The sequence below is a fragment of the Miniopterus natalensis genome, chromosome 2 (genome assembly GCF_054644295.1).
Source record: "Miniopterus natalensis isolate mMinNat1 chromosome 2, mMinNat1.hap1, whole genome shotgun sequence".
Classification (NCBI taxonomy): domain Eukaryota; kingdom Metazoa; phylum Chordata; class Mammalia; order Chiroptera; family Miniopteridae; genus Miniopterus; species Miniopterus natalensis.
The window spans coordinates 40,218,351-40,240,405 of NC_142082.1; the positions used below are offsets into that span (position 1 = coordinate 40,218,351).

At 37.8% G+C, this 22,055-nt stretch overlaps 1 protein-coding gene and 1 pseudogene across 1 annotated transcript in view; one reads left to right on the top strand and one right to left on the bottom strand.

Moving 5' to 3' along the window:
• The window catches only part of GPC6 (glypican 6), a 1,010,768-nt gene that overhangs the window by 976,121 nt on the left and 12,592 nt on the right, over window positions 1-22,055 (bottom strand). The window lies entirely within an intron of this gene.
• Window positions 3,511-4,146, top strand: LOC148093673 (protein N-terminal asparagine amidohydrolase pseudogene; annotated as a pseudogene).

The window sequence follows — 22,055 nt, forward strand, 5'->3', positions numbered from 1 at the left end:
GAAAAATAACCATTAAGAACTTTAAAACAGTCTTTCCCCCAATGAGATGAAAAGAGTTTCAACGTAATGCTGCATCTGTTTGCAACATGTCAGAGTTGGCAGACAGGTTAGTCTACAATCAGAAGAGGCTTTCAGTTTTGAAGCAGGACGTGTAATATTCCTCAGGCTTTTGCCTGGTTAAGTGCTTAAATTCACAAGGCTTGAACAATCAAAGTATGTGAATATGTGAGCTTTTGATTAAACTTTCCCAGTGTCTAACGCCAAATCCTTACTAATTCCCTTAGTCACTATACGGTCTGAGATAAGACTTTACTTTGTGATACAATATTAGTATGTTAAAGTACTCTGAAAATACAGAAAATTGTCATATCAAAATTAGAATTAGTTGCTTTGCAAATATTCTTTTCCATTAACATTTATTCAGGAAATTTCAAAAACAGTATTTTTTTGTATTTATTAAAGAGACATTTTATACATTAAAACTTATACTTACAGTATAAAGCCACAGGCCATTTGTAAGCAAAAAATTGCCAATACACTAAGTTGAAATCCCTGAGGTCAGGTTCTATGTATTAGTAGTTTTCAAATGAAAATAGTTTTTTTCTTCTAGGGATTTGCTTATAAAATTTTATTTCAGGCTTCGAGCAAAAATGTCTGGTACATAGTAAGCACTCAATGTATATAGCTGAATATAAAAATGAATATATTCATACTATAAATATTTTAGAATGAAATCTCCATGTGGCATAGAATCATGCCCTCCTTTAGAATCCATTCATTATTGCATAGAATTCTACATTTTGATACTAGAAGTATTATTTTTGTACTAATAGTAAAAGGACACATAAGAGAGAAAAACATGATTTATATCATTTCCAGAATGAATCTACCACATTCCCCTAAACTATAGCACATTATTCGTTTATGTAGCACTGCTCACCAAAATGAACACCTTAGAAATTGAGATAGTTCACGTTTAGTAAATATTGGTTAAATGAATGAATAAATGCCTAGGTGAATAATTTTTACAACTACCTCAAAGTTTTAAATTTCTTAAACAGAAACTGTGTGAGGGCAACTTCACTTATTCCCCTTGGAAAAAAGAAGAAATCATTCTCTTGATCTTAAAGGGAATGTTATGAACAGAAATCCAAAGTACCAAAGTCCATAAAATTTTGTGACAAGTAGTAAAATCCTGACATGTAAAATACTTTTTTAACTTTTAGGTAGTGAATTCTATCAGCTTAGCAGCAAGGGATTCTATGAGTCTGTTGTTAGACATAAAATACTACTAATGGATTATATGTTCAACTTTTCTTAAAGTGCAGTTCTGTTTACCTAGATATGATTCAGACTATATTTTTGTAAAAATCATTTGGACTAAATTTCAGAGAGAACTAAAAAATTTTTTCCCAGCCAGAAGGAGACAATTTGCCTTTCTAGGGTACAGTTCATTCAAATTTAGCTTTACAAGTTTTATTTCAGGTCACAGCTTTGTAGAGAAGTGGGTAAAGCATTTTGCTAGTTCCTTAAACACCACCTATCTTTCCTTTGTCCTAAGTTTTAATGGGAATAAAGCCTACCACCTGTCTTTTTCTGGATAATCAGGTAACAGCCTTTCCAACTTCTAACACAAAGAAGTATAATTCTGTTTCTGTGGCTGGTTAATACAAATGTTCCTAAACTGCTGATATCTAACATGTAAATAAAGTTGGGTAAGTCCAAGTGTATATACAGGCAAGGAAGATCCAATTCTGCAGTCCACTTTCTTTTCAGGAATTCTCAGCTGTTGCCAGTGATAAAATAGATGAATATTAATAACCTCCTTTACTGAATCATTCACAGACATTATATCCAAATAAGACCAGAATAAATGGTTGGAGCTCCACTGTGATAACTTACATGAATTATTTAAGAATCTTCACCACCTGGATCGTTGTAGTTCAACAATCTATGTTTTGAAAAACTTATAAACACTATGATTCCATTCTAATCACATCACTCAAACATTTTTGAACACATATACATATACACATTATATACATATATGTGTATATGTATGCATATAATTGCAATGAATCATCTTCTTTAATTCCCTCTTAAAATTCACTGCTCAAAATCTTTTGCATTCATTGTTCTATAAATTATTTCTCAAATAAAGTGGCTATTGTTAGAATTTTTAAAAGGCAATTTCAAAGGTAATATATATCCATATATCATAGTTAAATCCCCATCCAGGTTTAATTTTATCTATTCATTTAATAAATGTATCATTTAAAGACAACTTACAGCCCTGGCCAGTGTTGCTCAGTGGTTAGAGCGTCAGCCCTCGCATTGAAGGTTATGGGTTTGATTCCTGGTCCTTTCCAGGTCCAGGGCACGTCCTGGGGTTGTGGGTTCGCTCCCTGCCCCAGCTTGGGGTGCCTGTGGGAGGCAACCAGTCGATGTGTCTCTCTCACATCGATGTTTCTCTCTCTCTCTCTCTCTCTCTCTCTGCCCCCCTCCCCCTTCTACTCTCTCTGAATGGCAATAGGAAAAAATATCCTTGGGTGAAGATTAACAAAAAATAAAAAATAAATAAAGACAACTTACATGTTCTCAAAGCTGAGTTGTTAACATTACAACATAACTATAATTATTGCATCACTCAAACTAGTCACATTTCCAAATTTAAAACTAAGATGCTCCAAAGTGGTCTAGTTTATATTATCCAGTTTACCTCATTATCATCTAAAGGGTTGAGTTATTATCAGTTTCTTTAATATCAGTAAAAAAAAAAATTATACCTTGATATTCAATAAATTACTATAATCCTCTAGGGCAAAATAAACTGAATTTTAGAATTATAAAACTTATGAAGGACTATCTGACTGTTTATTAGTTATGTTTAGAGCAAGTAACTAAAAGAGTCAATTACTGGCCTTCTATGGTAGCTGGAAAGTACTAGATCTTTAATCAGAAAAGCGCTGTTACTAAATTTTAACAGTCTGTTCAGGAAAATTAGTTCTTTGCCCACCAGTATTACTACTTCCCATTTAACAATAAAATATCACTCAGAATACTTAAAAGGCGAGGATATCTCACTCATGTTTCTTTCCGAAGGATATGATAGTCTATGCAAAATTAACCTTTAGATCTAGGAATAAGATCCTCAGATTGGCTCCAGCTCAAGAAAAAAATGATTAAAGTAAACATTTAAATCACTCATCTGATCTTCCTGAAAAATTCCAACCATGGTTATATTGCTTACTTATGTTGGTCTGTTTCCAGTCATGTGTTTTGCTTTCATATCTCCGTGTAGCTTACGGACACCAAGGCTGGGGAGGCGGCCACCTCCCTGGACCTGCCAGGGCGGCCACCTCCACGATGCCACCGCTGGCCCAGGGGAGCCCAGTGCGGCTGCCACAGGTCAGTCTGTTCAGCACGTGGAGGCCCAGGGCCTTCTGCATGCTCAGCAGAGAGCTGGCCAGCCTCCCCAAAGGGTCCCGTCTCCATTCCGGGTTCTGTCACACTGTGGTCCTGAGGCACACAGATGATCGGTCTACCTTCTTGACAACACTGTCATGAAACCAACACCAAAGCTGAGGTCCCCTCGATCATGAACCCCATGAAGTCCTTTTCTAACCACGCTCCGTGTGGAAGGCTGGGAGTGCACCTGGTGGGTGGCTTCAGTGTCACAGGCAGTTGTCACAAAAACTTACTCATCAAATTCTTAGAGAATTTGACAGACAAAGATGATGGCACTCGCTTAGGGACATTATGTGTGACAGGATTAAATGACCGGGAAGAAAATAAAAAACACTTTCCAATAATTTATGGCATTGCTGTCAACATGAAAACTGTCAAGATTTGCGGAGCTCCTTGGCGACCAGTCCGCGGGAGGGCCCGCGAGCTGCAAGGCGTTTCCAGGAGGCGGACACAGAACTTCCCGCAGGGCCGCGCTCCTGGAGCCCACTCCACGGGTGGACTTCTGGTTACAGCAAGGCAAGCAAACGCTACGGAACCTTCCCTCTTCTCTTCTGGCTGACCCCCCTTCCCCCCAACTTTGTTGAACGTAATTAGATCTTGATTTTTTTTTAAAAAAACTAATCATCTCCAACAAACACACTATTTCTTGGAAATAAAGCTCTACTCTACAAAAAATAAAATAAAAATAAAAAGAAGATGAAGAAGCCATAGACAGTTTTGCTTGGTGGTGAGAGTGTTGGCCTGGGGGCTAAAGGGTCCCGGGTTCGATTCCGGCCAAGGGCACGTACCTCAGTTGCAGGCTCGATCCTTGGCCCTGGTGGGAGTGCATGTGGGAGGCAACCAATCGATGTGTCTCTCTCACATCAATCTCTCTCTCTCTCTGAAAAGCAATGGAAAAAATATCCTCCAGTAAGGATTTAAAAAAAGAGAAAAAAAAGAAGACGAAGAAGATGGCTTACGGGAAAAGATATCTTCTCCAGGAAGCTGAAAATAGGAATTACCAAAGAAAACAACTTTTTGGCATGACAGAGACCATTGGTGGGGTTCGGGCAGAATATGAATTTGGAATCTACTTCCACTGAGTCTTAGTTTCTTTCAAATGACTTTCAAAATAAAATCTTATTTTAGCCACACAAAAAAGAGTACATACACTCTAAAGCTATATTTGATGCCCATCAAGGTTCCATTTTATCAACTGCTTTAGGAATTATCTAGATTCTAATTTTTATATCAAAAATTTCTGAATACTTTTACCTTAAACCCTAGCTCTTTCAGAAAGTTATTATTCGGTGTTTTCCAGATAACACCTTGTCTTAAGAGATGGCAAGCAGGACAGGGAGACAAACAGATTTGATTATTAAATCAATTTTAAGTAACTTAATTGAGTTAAAAATTGAGTAGAACTGAAGATAATGTAGAGAGATTCAAGGTCAACAGTTGAGAACAACATTTTCCCCTAGCACTCAAGTTTCCTTTAGTGGAGATCCTTCTGTTCAAATAACACTCCAGGCCTCTCTTGCCCCCTGACAACCTACGGAAGGAGGAACTATTACTAGAATAAGTGGATGATGGAAGCAATCGAGCTTGCAATACAAACTCTCCCTTTTTTTTTTTTTTTTGAATGAATTTGCTTTCTGTCTGCTTTTTGCCCAAAGGAAAAACAACAGAGGTCTGGGTTGTCCAGATGTGCCATTAACTATGGGTGCAAGTCTATTAAATTCTGCTGGAAACTGGCAGCAAGCCTTTCAACCTAAGACCTAAATGCAGATCTACAATCAGCTTTAATCTCCATTTGTTAGTTTAATCTCCATACTATACTGTTCTCTATACTGTTTCTCATTTGGTCTCAAGCTAAAGGAAAAGGAGTATTAGTATGGACTCTTTAAAAATCCCCCAAAATATGTAAGACATGGAAGGGGAGGAGGAATGTCCACTGTGATTTTTCTCCCTTTTGTAGGAAATAAACACAAAAACAAATTTTTAAAAAGGACAAATGTGAAAATACATGGAGATGGGAAAGGCAGAAGGGGCCCTAGATAAGAGAGTCTGGAAGGCTTCAGTGAGAAGTTTAAGTAGAACTTGAAAGTGTTTTGCATTTGAAAAGCAATTTACAGGAGAGGGAAAAATATTCCAGTGTACAGAAATAAAATGATTTTTAATTCTTTGTTAAGTGGGATTAAAAAAAAAGCACATTGCTTTACATTGCATACTATCTAATCTCCAGCTATAAATGTGGTCTACTTGTCTATAAGGATATACCTATAATACTGTGCGTGTGTGTATTCACACGTGTATATTCACACGTGTAAACCCTCATGAGAAGCCCGAGTGGGAAACATTAACTTAGCAGAGGAGGCATGAGATCCTGGGTGGCTGTGGGGACTTTTAACATTTACTCATACTTCTGATGTCAGAATACGTACAACACACACTTCTACACAGTGGGCACGTGTCCACGTGCTACTTATTTAATGGGGGGGAAAGAGAGGAAAGAAGGAAGAAGCAGAAGGGAGGGAGGAAGGGAACATTACGGTGAGAAACACATGACAATAGAATTACACAAGCCTTAATTCACTTCTTTATTTAGAAGATACTCCAGAACTGTAAAATGTCAACGGGACATTTTTATGACAATCAATATTCATTATATTGATAAATCCAAAAGTAGAAATCAATACTCAAGTTTTCAACTGGTAGAATGAGAAATAAATGTCATGCACATGCTCATTTCCAAAATTATAGGCTTTACATGTCTGTTAATAAATCAAAATTTTATTTTATTGTCTTTTCATTGATAGAACTCTGATTAAGTCAATACTGTATTAGATTATTTCCTAATCTGTGACATGCCTCCAATTATTCATTAAGTACACAATCACTCAGAAAATAATATTGCTAAGAAAAAGCAGCTTCTTTCTAGGGTAAGACATGTAATTCCAAACCTCTCCTCAACCCACTGCTTGTCTCTTTCAGTGATAAAAAATGAACTTATTGCATACATTATATAGATTTAATAATCATCATCTTATCTGTTTCAACTAAATTAGATTATGACAACTGTTACAAGTGCTCCTGAAAAAGACATTAGAAGGGGGAAGAAAAGAGGTTCTGACCCGGCAAAGGGTTCAAGGCAGGCTTCTGAGGACATGAAGCTTGAGCTGACATGTGAAGGATGCACCAGAGGTCATTTGTTGAAAGGCGGGCACAGAGATGGGCGCAGGTGGGTCCTGGAGGGAAGCTGACCTCTAGCCAGTGTTCTGTGGGTGGAGATTACTACACAATGGGGGTATTGCGATCCATGTTAAGCAATGATGTATTCTTTCTAAAAGCAGGGGAAGACATCGCTGGGCATGAACCAGGTAAGTAGCATTTTGAAGAGACTTTTCTGGGTTCAGTTAGCCAATCCTACCACACAACTTCATGTGCATATAGCTTCCAAATAAGGCTGACTTGGCTGAAGCAAATGGCACCCACTGCTCTCACTCACTCAGAACTGGTGTTTGTGTAGCCAGAAATGCTGTATCCACCCACCTCATTCCCACCACACCTCCCTGTATGGCAGAACCCTCCTTGTCTGTTTCCCCAGGCACCTAAAGTATTGTCTGGCATATTGCAGGTTTCCTCATTGACTGGGGAACCTAATGTTCAGTTTTTAATATTCTAAATGAAGATTATCAAAGTTTGGTCTCTGTACTTCAACTTGCCGGTTGTTCATATGAACAGGGCAGAGATTTTAATATATATCAACCCGCAGCTGTATGGGCAGAACAAGTCATGGGCAAATGCATTAGAGAGTCTGCCTTCTATGAACTACAAAATGACTTTCCAAGGGATTTTCAGTATATGTTCAAAAACATAGGAATGCATTATTCAAATAATCTCTTGATGTTACTTCCCTCTGGAAATGCATATAACCTACTCTAAAACACCTTTTATGATGCGCAAAATGCTAAAAATGAGCCCTGAAATACTATGCAAATATAAATCATTTATTTTTAGGACAAAATGGTTACAATTTAAATTAAGGGGCTAGTTACTAAGGTTACAAAAAAATGAGTGAATAAAGTAAGACAGTATTTCAGTTAGTCTTACGAAAAAGCACACAAAAAAACATGCTTAATGTGTATTATTTCTACAGAGAAAGCTATAACAACACATTTCCCCCCAAGAGCTACATGTTTACTACTCGAAGTACATTTATTCTTTTTGCTTTTTCATTTGTTATCTAAAAACCCTGTCCCTGAATAGAGAAATAAAAACCCTTGTCCCTACAAGCTGATGAAAACTTAGGTGTACAATCTAATAAACTGTTAATTTGGCAACCCCAAGAAAACAGGGGATAATGTTTTAATGTATGGCTTTTTCCAAATTTTGAAGACTGTACAGAATATTTTGGTCCTAAAATTCCAAAGTTAGGCATTGAAAAAAATGTGCAGGGGTCAAAAATAGTATTTCACATTTGTTTAGTTCTTTACAATTAGATCAGTTAGAAATAACATATCAAAGGCAAGGGTGTAGGAACTCAAGTTTTTAGCCTGAAAAACAAAAGAATAGCTGCACTTTCCTTATGAATCTTCAAATATATAGAGAGATTTTTCAAAAGAATCATCAGAATAAAATAACAGAAGAGGAAAACCTGCATGAATTACTTTATGAAGAACTGAAGTCTATAGTAAAAAGGCTCTGTTGAAACTATAAATGAGTGATCTAAGAAATCAAGGTGGAAACCACAATGCCTTTCACACCCACATTAATCCAATCCTAAATTCTCATTTAGAAGAAAATCACATTCCTTAAAATTTTCATTCTTAAAACTGAAACAAAATAGTTTGTAACAAGTTTAAATTCATCAGAATCCTATGAAAAGTCTTCCTCACATTCCCAAAGATCTAACATGGAAAACACCACATTTTTAATACTATAATAGCGCTATTAAAAGAAACGAATACAGATGGCCTTCATTATTAGTAAACTATCTTTACTGAAGCTTAATTTGGGTTTTACAAGTCATTTTCTTTATAGATCAGTAAGGCATAAACTAAAATAGGTATCCTTGTCTGTTTATAATCTTTCACACCCAGAAAACATGACTCCTTCAGATCATTTTTATGCAGGATTTCTAAGTCATCATGTATTTGTGCCTCTTGAGTAATTCATGACCGAGTGCAGAATAAATCATATTTTACTACTTATAGGATGGCAAAAGCCACAAGGCTATATACAAGTGTCTATTACTTTTGCCTTTCATAAATGATATTTACCTGCACAACCTTAACTCAGATATTTAGTCTCCTTAAATTCTGATATAGTTATTAACATTGCCTATGTTTGACTGGATAACAGCCATTCTTCCATATTTTAATATTGAGTGGGAAAATTAACAATACAAACTCTCTCTATTACTCATTTTGATGTCCTAAAGCCCTCAATTTCTATATTCATATACAAAGCATTAAAACTCAAGCTATACTGGACCAGAGCAATTCAAATACTAACTCATATGAAGCCTAATAGCATTAATCCCCATTCTTCCTTCTTCTAAGTGAGGATACTGCATCATAGGAACTCTCACCATCCTTCTAACTGTATGTTTCTTTAATTCCATAGCAGCACTTTTGCCAGTTTTCCTGATTTCTGTGATCAAAATTAGGTCACCCTTTTGCATGTTAGGGTTGTGAGCTACCACAGCAAATCTTGGTAAATCATGCTGTTAGGATGTCTTTAATGTATCATTTGCAAGATTTTTTTGGTATGAAAATACTCAAAAACAACCAAGAAATGATATACAAATTAAAAGGGAACTATAATGGTGCATATGTGCATTATTTGGACTTACAAACAGTGAAATTAATCTATAAAGCATTACTAAAGTTTTTTTTTTTTGTTTTTTTGTTTTTTATTTCTTTTATTTCAGAGTTGTATTCCTCAAAGCAAGAACAGATACAAGTAATGCACAGGATTGTTTTAAAACTGGTAAGTCAACCTTAAAGTTAGTGGCAAATGTGCTTAAAGATAAAGTACAAGAAACTATTGATGAAATTTCTTTTATTTTTTAAATTATCTTTATTGTTGAAAATATTACAGATGTCCCTCTTTCCCCCACTAACCCCCTCCACCCTCCACCCACTCCCCACCCCAGGCCTTCACCACACTATTGTCTGTGTCCATGGGTTATGTACATATGCACATAAATTCTTTGGTTAATCTCTCCCCACCCAACCACCCACCTTCACCTTTCCTCTGAAATTCCTCAATCTTCCATGCTTCTATGTCACTGAATCTATTTTGTTCATAAGCTTATTATGTTCTTTAGATTCCACATATAAATGAGGTCATGTGATATTTGCCTTTCTCTGCCTGGCTTATTTCACTTAGTATAATAATCTGCAGGTCCATCCACATTATCCCAAAGGGTATGAGATCCTTCTTCTTTACAGCTGCATAATATTCCTTACATTGTTTGATTCTGGATTATATCAACACATTAATACATTATGGAAAAATAGATACCATCTAATGAGCATTACTAAGGTTTTTATGAGAAAAGCACAACAGAACTAATTTCTACTTACTAGAAATGGCTGCAAACAAATGGCTTTTTGATAGTTCTGAGGGTTTGCTCATTTTTGGATAGAGGATTCATTATATGTACACGTGGATAGTGGTGGACTGGTGTTTAACAACCAACTTTACAGGAAATGAGGCCCTGATTGTTATTGTTTTCCAATTTCTGTGGTATAAGTACTTCCACTACAACTGACTTCAAGCTGCTAATGCGAGGTCAATCTCCTCACAAGATGCCTGAAAATTTAACAGTTGACTCTTGCGGCCCAGGGTGAGCTGACTCCAGCACACCACTGCATGTATATTTGAAACAGATATATACACATACATATACCAATATATACACAAATATGTTGCTACATATTACTCACACAAAAAAGAAACAAATATATTTCTTAACAAATCGATTTTTCAAAGTTTATGGTAGCTCTTTCTAAAGGTGAGAGTTTCACTTTACATACATCTCCTATCTTCCTAACCACATATCTTATTATCACAGCTTCTGAGGTCCCTTATGGAGTAACATCAACGGTTTTGAAATACATCAGCTTTAAGCATATAATTAGCTATGTACATATGTCTGGTGTCTAACATGAAGCAGCCCAGATTCAAAAACGCAGACCGCAGACCTCTAAGAAATTTCATGATCTGACCTTATCATTTTTCATGAAGTTTTTTGTGTTTTTTTTTTCTCACTATATCTTTATTGATTTCAGAGAGAGGAAGGAAGAGGGAGAGATACAGAAACATCAATGATGAGAGTCACTGATCGGCTGCCTCCTGCACGGGATCAAGCCCGCAACCCAGGCATGGGAATAGAAGCATGATCTCCTGGATCCTAGGTCGATGCTCAATCGCTGAGCCATGCCAGCCAGGCATGAAGTTCTTATATGAATGTGTGTTGGTAAATGAATACTGGGCTCACTTGGATAGAGACTCACATACAGTATTCTATTCCAAGTACAGAAATAAAGCTTTCCAGTGTACCATTAATCCTACATATTTAATAGGTATATTTTCATTTACACAACTATCTTCTGCACAGAAAAGTTGCTGGAAGGGCTTTGCAAGTACTCTACCCATCCATCTAATCCATCCGACGTCGAATAGCCCATACCCTTGAACCAAGGGTCCCAGAAACAGAGCAGCAATGAGCTAGCATCAAGCAGGGCCAGGAATAGCTGAAGACAAAGCACAGTTCCATCCATACGTACTAGGGTGTGAACAGCACCTTCTGGGGCTTAGCAGCATGGAGACAGTGCTCTCAGGCGCTGCTGTATTGACAGTAAACTGGCACAACAGCAGAGGGAAATGTGGAGGGTGATCGAGATGCTCGACGGCTGGGACTTTTCCCCAGCATTTCCACTTCCAGGAATTCCGTCTAGAGATAAACTCCTACTTAGGTGAATAGGAGTACATGTAAGGACATTCACAATAGTATAGTTTGTAATACCAAAACAGACAAGCTAGAGGCCACAAATAGACCACTGGATAAATAAAGTCTGGTAAATTCATACAGGGCAATAAAATGCGACCTTTGAGGGGAGAAAAAAGGAGGCGAGTCCTGAAATGAAATGAAACAACTGAAACGAAACAAGTTTCAAGATAAGTGGAAAAAATACCTGCATAAAAATGTATACAGCATGTTACCATTCGAGTATATATAATATTTATAAATGTGTTTGTATACATAAAACATCAATGGAAGGATCATAAATACCTATAAGCATGGCTGCTTCCAAAGATGCCAAGCCTTTTGTAGCATTTAAATATTTTAGAGCACGAATGCATAAATAAATTTTTAAAATTGAAATCATCTAGAAGGGTCTGTCATGATATATCAATTGTTTAAATTTTAAAGGGTGTGGGGCCCTCATAACGCTCTTTTTCACAAAAAGATTTAAATATAACCCAGCATGAAATTCAGCATCTACATCTTCATCCACTGTTCTAACTTGCTCTCCCCACTCTTCCTTCTAGGCCCCTTCCTCCTTTCCTCTGCTGAGGTGATATTTGAAGCCAGTATCCAAAAAGCCACCGTCGCTACAACCCTCTGAACTCTGGACCTCAGAAAAGTAAAGGTTATTTTTGGCTTGAGGAAAGTTTTAGAAATCAAGAAAAAATCGCAAGGAGTTATAATGTACTGTGATATACACTATGCTACAGTGTATGTATCCTGACTCCAGCATCATCACTCTCACGAATAGCTTCACATTAAAAAATAGGTAATATACATAAGTATGTGTATGGTGTGTATTTGTGTGTGTGGAGAGAGAGAGAGAATAAAAGTGGATGATGCCAGAAATATCAGTTACTTCATCTTTATTAATCTTTTTTCCTTTCATTACTTGCCTATCCCCAATATTTTTTACTAAACCCCATGTTGACACCTTAAAAATGAACAGATAGTCACTTAAATCTACAGGATAAGAAGCTTATCTGTTTGTCCAACCCTGGGCAAAGGACATGTGAAACAAATGAAGTCATATAAACCTAGCCCTGGAGGAGTTTAAAATTTTCAAAAGCCATGTTTCTTGGAGAATTTTTCAGTGGCGGATTTACAGTCAATTTCCTTAGGAGTAGGGATGCTCCCTTTTTTAGTTTTTGCAAAGAAATTACAAAATTTATTTATCTACAAGTGGCACTTATATACTGTATTCTTCTTATACCTTACAATGTTTAAAAAAGCAATATTCAATCTGCACCTAAACAGAGCTGTCTCCAATCAATACTATAGGAAAAACCACTAGTACAAAAAGCTGAACTAAGCAGATGCTAATGTCAGCCTTAGAAACTGATTTCTAAAAATATTGTATGATTCTGCCTGGCTCATAGGCTTAGGGTTACCCATCTGCTTACCCCCCTCTGTCACTGGACAAGTTAATTGCACTCCCTCTGTCGCAGTTTCCCCATCTGTAAAATGCAAGAATACCCATGATGAAAAGATGGTGTAAAGATTACTTGAGATGCTACAAGTAAAGAGTTAAAAATAGTATGTGGGACATAGAGCTCAATCAATGTTACATGTTGGTATAACATATATGCACAGTGTTGTAACATGAAGCCCATTTTTAACAACCCCACTACAATTTCCATGATTTATTTTGAATTCATTTTATTTTATTAAAGGGCTACCTTCAGCTATATAGAAAACATTTGATATTTTTGTTATAGCAAAAGAAAAGAGAGCAGTCTACTCTATCCTTTCTAAAATATCAGAGTAAGGCCATCCCACTCACTATAAAAGTTATGGTTTTACAGTTTATTGTGTTCATTAGATTCCACATATAAGTGAGATCATATGGTATTTGTCTTTCTCTGACTGGCTTACTTCATTTAGCATAACAATCTCCAGGTCTATCCATACTGTCGCAAAGGATACAATTCCCTTCTTTTTTTACAGCCACATAGTATTCCAATGTACCAATGCTTTTTTATCCACTCATCTACTTATGGGCACCTGGGTTGTCTCGAGGTCTTGGCTATTGTAAATAGTGCTGCAATGAACATAGGGGTGCATAAGTTCTTTCAAACTAGTGTTTTGGGTTTCTTGAGATATGGTATTCCCAGAAGTGGGATCACTGGGTCAAAAGGCAGCTCCATTTTTAATTTTTTGAGAAAACTCCTTACTGTTTTCCACAGTGGTTGCCCCAGTCTGCATTCCAACCAACAGGGGACTAGGGCTCCCCTTTCTCCACATCCTGGCCAGCACTCACTGTCTGTTGATTTGTTGATGGCAGCCACTCTAGCAGGTGTGAGCTGATGTCTCATTGTGGTTTTAATTTTCATCTATCTGATGATTAGTGACATTGAGCATTTTTTATATGTCCATTGGTCATCTGTATGTCCTCTTTGGAGAAGTGTCTATTCAGGTCCTTTACCCAGAAACAGAGGCAAAAATACATGGAAAAGACTGACAACTGTCATAAGGGAGGTGGATTGGGGGATTGGATGAAAGAACATGAAGAGATTAACCAAAGAACATATATGCATAACACACAGACACAGACAACAATGTACCGACGGCTAGAGGGAAAGGGGGGTGGGGGCTAGGCGGAGGTGGGCAAAGGTGGAGCAAATGGGGACAAGAAGAGACTGCTTGGGGTGACGGGCGCACGATGCAGTATGCAGATGATGTTTTATTGAGTTGTACACTTGAAACTTACATGGTTTTGCGAACCAATGTCACCCCAATAAAGTCAATTTTAAAAATATGGTTCTATAATATTATGGGTTTGTTTTGTTTTTTCAGATCCAAAGGTACAAATGCAAAGATGGTCTATCTCTCTAAAAATTTGGGTGGGAAAAATAGAGTATGATGTTTAGCTAGACCAGCTGTAAATATAAATTTTACTCTCTAGATTAGTAGTTTACATGGTAGAGAAATATATCAGCATCAGTCTCAATAGGAAATAATTTACACGGCACCTTGTACCAGGTGCCCTCCTAAAGTGTAAACTCAGTGAGAGCCAGGTACTCTGACGTCACTTGTGTTCATTAAAAATCTGTAGAAATGAGAGTGACAATATAATGGCTGGACATTAGCATATGTCCAGGAGTATACAGAATGCCTTTCATGAAAGAGAATACACATGAGTTGGTCAACATCTACACAGAGGTTGTTTTCTAGGAATCAAATGAAAACCCAAGTCATTGTCATCATTTGGTACATTCAATATATGTGTATTGAAGGCCGTATGTGTGCCAGGCTCTAAGGGCTACACAGGATAAATCAGACATGGCCCTGTCTTCTAGGAGCTTACAGATTAATGGGAGACTAATCAAATATATCATATATTTATACTTTATATTTATAATAAAAGTTAGAAAATGATTACCGTTCCAATGTGTTTGAATAAAATATTGCAAGAAGAGAAAGGTATAAGTATTCCTTCAAATTGCTTGTCTGTAGGAAAGGACCTTAGTGTCTGCCCCACTTTTCCAAATGAAAAAGAGGAATTTCCTTTAGTGATTAGAAATCTAAATTGGTATGTCTATCAAGGTTGAAATGAGTACTTTAGCAAATCAGGCTCAGTATTAGTCCTTAACAAAACTTTCATGTTATTTATTGTGTTGAGTAAAGAGTTCACACACGTCCAAACCCACACTCAAACCATGTTCCTCAACTTCAAAAAATATATGCTATGTACCCAGCTTTTATTTTCCAGGTTAGAAAACTGGTCCACTGCCCAAGAAACAGGTTCCTAAGACTTCCTAGTGAAGGCTTCTGATGGAGTGGTATGTCTTCCATTAGAGGTCAGGCGTATAATTTAGACAACAGCACCTTCAGCCCAGCCAGGAGTGGCTCAGCGGTTGAGCACCGACCTAAGATCCAGGCAATCAGGGTTCGATTCCCAGTCAGGGCACATGCCCCGGTTGCGGGCTCAATCCCCAGTTGGGGGCATGCAGGAGGCAGCCGATCAATGACAACTCTCTCATCAACGATGTTTCTATCTCTTTCTCCTTCTCCCTTCCTCTCTCTGAAATCAATAAAGATACACTTAAAAAACAAAAAACTGCACCTTCAGAGCTAAAACTATTCCACTAGGAAAAATGCAGTGTATCCTAAGAATCAATATGTATAACACCTAAGGAAACACACAAGCTCAGCGCTTCCACTCCATGTGGGGTGAAAAACAAACTTTCAGTCTTGTTTTTAGAAATATGAACTTGTACAAATCAACTTCAATTAAAACAAAACCCGGGGTAACGACTGCTTTTGTATTAAAACTATTTCTGGAATTCTCTTATTTCATCAACTATGGCATTCTGAAAAGACAGGTGTTTGTTTGCTAATACATCTGACTCCCGGGCTGCAGGGGAATGCTGCCCGGTGCAGGCAGAGCTAACCAGGCAGAGCAGCCAATGGCCACATCCTGGCTGCTCACCAGCTCCATAAATAAGGCTCTCTTGTGCCATGCTTTTAAAAACCTTCATTTTAAAACTAGATTTAGACTTTTTTTTTTCTCAGAAACAGCTAAATCTCTGTTGAGCTACCAAAACATATTTTACAACTTAGATTAGTGTGTTCTGCCTTCCCACTTTTTTTTTGCAGCTGTTACTTTCAAGAGAGAACGTTTTGCTTTACAAATGAGAATGGAGGTTTTTATTTAAAGAAGGAATTTTTCTGCTTGTTGTCATCTGGGCATCCTCTATGTTTTTTGTAATTTCAAACCTGTTTAAAACATCTTCATATGCACACTGTGCAAGAGCACAACAGTTTAAATGTTCACAGTTTCAAACGTGATAGAAAACAGAGAAGCTAACTAAAAAATAAAGCGAGTCAGATGACGGAGGGCACAAAAGAGCTAACTTGGTTTCACCTTTTCTCCAGCTGGAACCACTTACTGCACCATCTCTGTAAGAAAGTTAGTAAAAGGGATTCGCAGCAAGCATTGTTCTTTTTAGCCACCAATGGTAAAAAAAGAAAAAGAAAAATCGCCACACTGTTAGTGTTATCTTCATCAAAATATTGACATGTCTATTCACACATATCATACCCACTTTAATAGGGTATGTGTACAAATTTTTTAAATACACAGCACAATCCTATACTAATGTCCCTAAAAGAATGTTTGTACACGAAATGGCAGAATTATCACCATTTAAAACTACATCTTTAAGCAGAAATTGTCATGTGATAAATGGGGTTACGTTCCTACCATTTCATCAGAAATGTTATTAAAATACGGGAGCTAAAATAATTTAGGGTTAAATACAAATTCCTAAGGACAGATGCATGTTCTGTTTGCCCAAACAAAGATCAAAGGGTGCAGTTTTCAAAGCCAGAGTCGTCCATTTATTAGGGAGTTCACAGGCCATGATCTTCTACTTAACGGAAGACTCTAACCTTCCCTACTTACTATAGAATTAGGGTTCATCCATTTCAAGGAAAGAACAATTAATACTATATATGAAATACATTATTCTAGTGGAGAAAAAAAGGCCCTTCACAATCCCTGATTCAGAGCCTTCACTTCTTCCCCTCCCCTTCCAAAGGGCTTCCTTTATCTGCCCTCCAACCTTCACCTGCTTTCCTCCAGGCTCCCAGTGCCTCTATCACTCCATTCCTCACACTGTATTGAAATTAGCCATCTCATTACTCTGTGAGTACCTCCAGGGCAGGGAAACTGTGGGTGCCATTCTTTAACCAAGTAATTAAAAATAAATTTTACTGACTTTAACTGATGTCACTTAACAGAACCAAGGTAGGCAACAGCTTCAAATGGAATTTACAAAATTACAAGTGGTTCCTATAAACATTCCAGTGGCAGAATTTATTATTCAAAGCCTCCATCATAAAGGGATCATGCAAAAGGTGGTACAATTTAATTGCTTTATCCCTAGGCCTGACTTTGTAAACTAACTTTGCTCTCTGTCAATGTATATCCAAGGAAATGTCACTGCAATTTAAAGTACTCTTTACATTTAACTTCTCTAAACTTTTCAGGTATTTGAAAATTTCTGTCTGTAATAGCTAAAATATGCCACATTTTGAAAAAGCATTTTGATACACATATAGTTATATATAGGAGGCACTACCTTGGATGAAACATTATGCTTTAAAATAAAATGAAAGCAACAAAATGCATGTTCCACACAACAAACTCTGCTGGTCTGTACTTTCACAAATTGATTTCCACTGGCTTAAACTAATATAACTTATCAGCTGCAGTCTTTCAAAGAAAATATAAGGGTGTCCTTAAATGACACTATTTGTTTAGATCTTAGTTAAAGTTGTCTGGAATGCCTGTACAAAAAAATAGTCTCTTTACATCTCCAATCAAGGAGTAGATTATTTATTAAGTCCCTACTAGGTGCAAGCAGTGTGCTTTGGAGAACAAATATGTATTAAAGTGCCCTCAGCCATTACAGAGGCAAATTTGGGAAACAAAAATGAAGGGACTTATTTTAAGTGACTCAGACAGTCTAAGTAAGAGGCATGAGGAGGTGGAATTTGATTAATTATGAAATGAATAGAAAAATCTTGGCAAAGAAGGAGAAAATAGGGACTAGGCAGCCTAGGACAAGTTAATGAATGAAGAGTTGAGCCAAATTGGATTTTACCTGGTGGAGAAAAGTGGGAAGGACAGACCAAGCATTGTCATGAGTGTTAGCAAATGAAAGGAGACACAGAAAGAAAAGTTCAGGCTCTGCCTGGGTAGCTCAGTTGGTTAGAGTGTCACCTGGATACGCCAAGGTTTAGGGGTCCCAGTCAGGGCACATACAAGAATCAACCAAGGAACCCATAACTAAGTGACACATCAAATTGATGTCTCACTCGCTCTTTCTCCCTCTCTTTCCTCTTTCTCTCTCAAATCAATAAATAAAAATTAATTTAAAAAAAAGAAAAGAAAAAAGTTTAGTTGAAAAGGTTTTATCAGACAGAAGTTCACTGAAGAAGGCCTTTGGAAGCAAGTTAGATGGTTTGTGTCCTTGAATGTCAAACCAAGGTTGATATTTATTCTCAAGCCACTGACAGTCTCAGGCTTGAACTTTAAGCGTGGTTCTCAAAGTGTGGTCTAGGGACCATCAGCATCATCTGGGCACTGGCCTGTCTCAGATCTACGAAATCAGAAATGCACAGAGTGGGACCCACATCTGAACACGTTTTCTGGGTGATTCCAATGCATATTCAAGTTTGAGAAGTACTGGCTTATGCAAATTTAAATAACCAAAGCAATTTGTCAGATATATCATCCTGCTGACAGTCGGTACAACAGAACCTAACTTGTGTGAGTGACATGAAAGAGAAGTTTCAGAGCCACTGCCAAGAAGAGCAAAAAGAAGAGAAAGTAAATGTTGTTTAAAAGATTTGCTGTTTGACATTTAACAGCATTTCAAGATCAACTTTTAATGTCCTATTAGAGCTTCTTTCTTAGAAGCTTATCATAAAAGGAAATTAAAAATGACTAAACCTTAGAGAGGAGATTATAGCCTACTAGTTTCCCTCCTCTTCTGAATAAAAAGTAGCAAGATTTCTCATCATGATACATGTATCAGGAGGAAATGGGGGAAAAAGGAAATAACATTTACTGGAGACTTCTCTCTGTCAGGCTGTTTACGTGCATTATGCCATTTAATCCTCACACAAAAAATATCATGAGCCAGGCTATGTTATTGCCCTTTTTTTATATAAGAAAATCAGCGTTCAAAGAGGTAAGAAAACTTGAAAATAACCAATTATTAAGCACATAAAAAGGAATTAAGTTACTTTGCTTCTATACAATACCATCTGCCAAGAAGCCCAAAGATTCCCATAAAAACAAAGAATTCATATTATTCCCAGTTCACTTGATGTTTGAAAAATTCTTCAGAGGTTTTCATATTGCTCATATAACAGGGATAATATTTTACAAATACTTAACTGATTCCATTTTCTCTGCTCCTTAATTCATTGGTTTCTCACAGATCTCCACCTCCAAGGGCATGGGTGTCAGGTGTTACCTGACCTCTTTAGGAGACAAAAGTCTCCAGTCCTGGCTTGAAGGGCTTGAGGTCCAGCCAGAAGGAAAAAAGGTAACAGACCTCATCTCTGCCCCAAGTGTCACTGAGAAGAAGGGAAGTGAAGGGAAAGTCATGGTTCCTCAAGTTTCCCAGTTTCTCCTCTCTGAGCTTTACATCAATACAGAAAAGCCAAGGAGAAGAGGGATTTAGGAATCTGTTTAGGACTCTGTGAAGAGATTGCCTGGTGGGCTAATGGCAAAGACCTTAGAGTAAACTTGGAGGTAAAGAGTGCTCAGAGGAAGGGCTATGCCCATAACTGGAGGGCACAGGTCTGGCTCTAGGGAGCCATCCTGAGGAGTATCAGAAAGCAGCTTGCCATGGTCCCACCATAACAAGCGATCAAGGTGACAGGTGGGCCAGAGGACAGGTGAAGGATTAGCCAGGGATTCAGAAGGCCTCTGGAGCCAGAAAGACCAATGTCTCCAGAAAAGGGGTCCACCAGGTCCTTCCCAAGTTGCACAAGATTGGATCACAAAGCACACCAGCCATGTGGGCCAGCATGGCTCTGGAGATGGGAGGGACCCAAGGAAACTCACTTTTCCAATTTCCCTATAAAGTCACTCCCTTGTCACTCCCCATTAAGAGACTGATTTGTTATTTATATTTAACAAAAAAGTACATAGCCTTTATTACATGCCAGGCACTATTCTAAGAGCTTTATAAAGGTTGATTCATTTAATACAATCACAATAATTAGAAGCCAAGCCTGTTCTTATCCTCGTTTGCAAATTTAAACAAAAACCAAAAAACTGAGGCACAGAGAGGTGCAAAACAGGCTAAGTGGTAGAGCCAAGAGTCAAAGCCAGTCTCCGCTTCACTACAACACCAGAGCAAGTACCCCACATGTTTCACTGTTACCTACAGGAGTTCAACTGATAGCACTGAATTTTAAACTCAATCATACTATTCTTTTTTCTTGTTACCCCAAACCAGATAGGTTATGTGAGTGAAGAACAGAGAGGCGAGGAAAAGGAGAGGAAATTGCATGCCTTTTCACATCGAAGCTGCAATTTGCTCATATTTTCAATATGAGCAAATAAAAATGGTGGCAGTTCACATACTTCCTAAAGGTCCTTCCAAAAGCTTGTAAAAGAGGCGAGTTCCCGGAGTGAGGAATGATGACTCATCCGTAGGGCTGTTTTTCTCTTACCTCGTCTAGTTACCGCTGGAAACTTGACATATGAGGCACTGCTGGAACCTAAGTGAAATCAAAAGACACACTGTTTCTCTAATTTTTTTAAAAACATCCAATTCGACAAGTAGTCTTTGGTTATGTTTCACTTTTTCCCCAGAAGTCCGCAAGGCTGAAATACCAAACCTTCTTCAACAGACAAAAGCTTAGCTTAAAGGCCTTTAGGCTCACGTACTTGGGAGAGCATCGCTGCCTACTTGGAAAGCATTTCACACCCTGACCAACAGAAGGTCAAAACTAATACTCAGAGCAACAGAAAGGGAAACCAAAAGTAGACTGGATATAATTCTAGAAGCTGAAGGTAGTGGTGTCAGAAATATACTGCAAATTTTAGGATTAAAATGAATTCACTTAAAGTATAAGATGTTTTAGAGGCTTCATGGGGTTCCATTAATTACTTTTCTCCCTGGTGAAATATTACCAAATGGGGCCACTACTAATGGTGACATAATCCCGGTTCCTGATGGGCTGTAATACGGGACACACAGCCCAGTAAAGTGGCAGGTTTATGGTACTGACAGTACTTAATATTTACCTGAGATTTGGTTCAATTTTTCGAATCTCACATGCCACTGAATAGGTCCTAGGATATGGTGTTAGTACAATGTCTGTAAAAAATGATTCTTTCAGGGAAGGGAAAAAAAGAACAGTGCTTTCAATGTTCAGTATCCTTTACATCTGCTGCTCAGCTGGAAACACTGTTAAAAGGCCATTAGAACCTTAAGGTAACAGACCTCGAATGCTATGAAAGCCACGGAGCAATTTGCTGTTTGTGTTAGGAGTATCAGCCCCAGCCACTTCCTTTTCAAGGGCTGAAAACAGCTTCTGTCATGAGCCGTGAAAATCAATTCCACAGTAACCAGGCTGAAATGTGGCTAAAGGTGGTACACCTACCGGCTGGCGCTGCACAGCAGAGCCTCCTTCTGGGCATCCATGGCACCTTCCACAAGGCCAGGCCAGCAGCTCCAGGCAGTGCCTGGGAGGGGATGAGCAGGCCTGAGAGGGGCTTCCAGGAACCTTCAGGCTTATCTCTTGGGACAACGATTCTCTCCAGGGCTTAATTAGGTTAAAATCAGAATTGTCACCCCGAATGAAGATAGCTTTAGGAGATGTCTGTTTTTGCTTATTTTTATTACATCTTTCTATTTTTCCTGATTATAGTAATTGTGAGGCAGGCTCATTTTTTCCAAAATAATACTGTTTCAAAGCCTTCAAAGCAGAGCATTTTTAAATTTTTTTCAAATACAAGGTCATACTTTTGAAAATAAATATTTCAGAGGAATAACGATGGTTTTGTCAAGAGTTGTACTGTATAAACTAATGG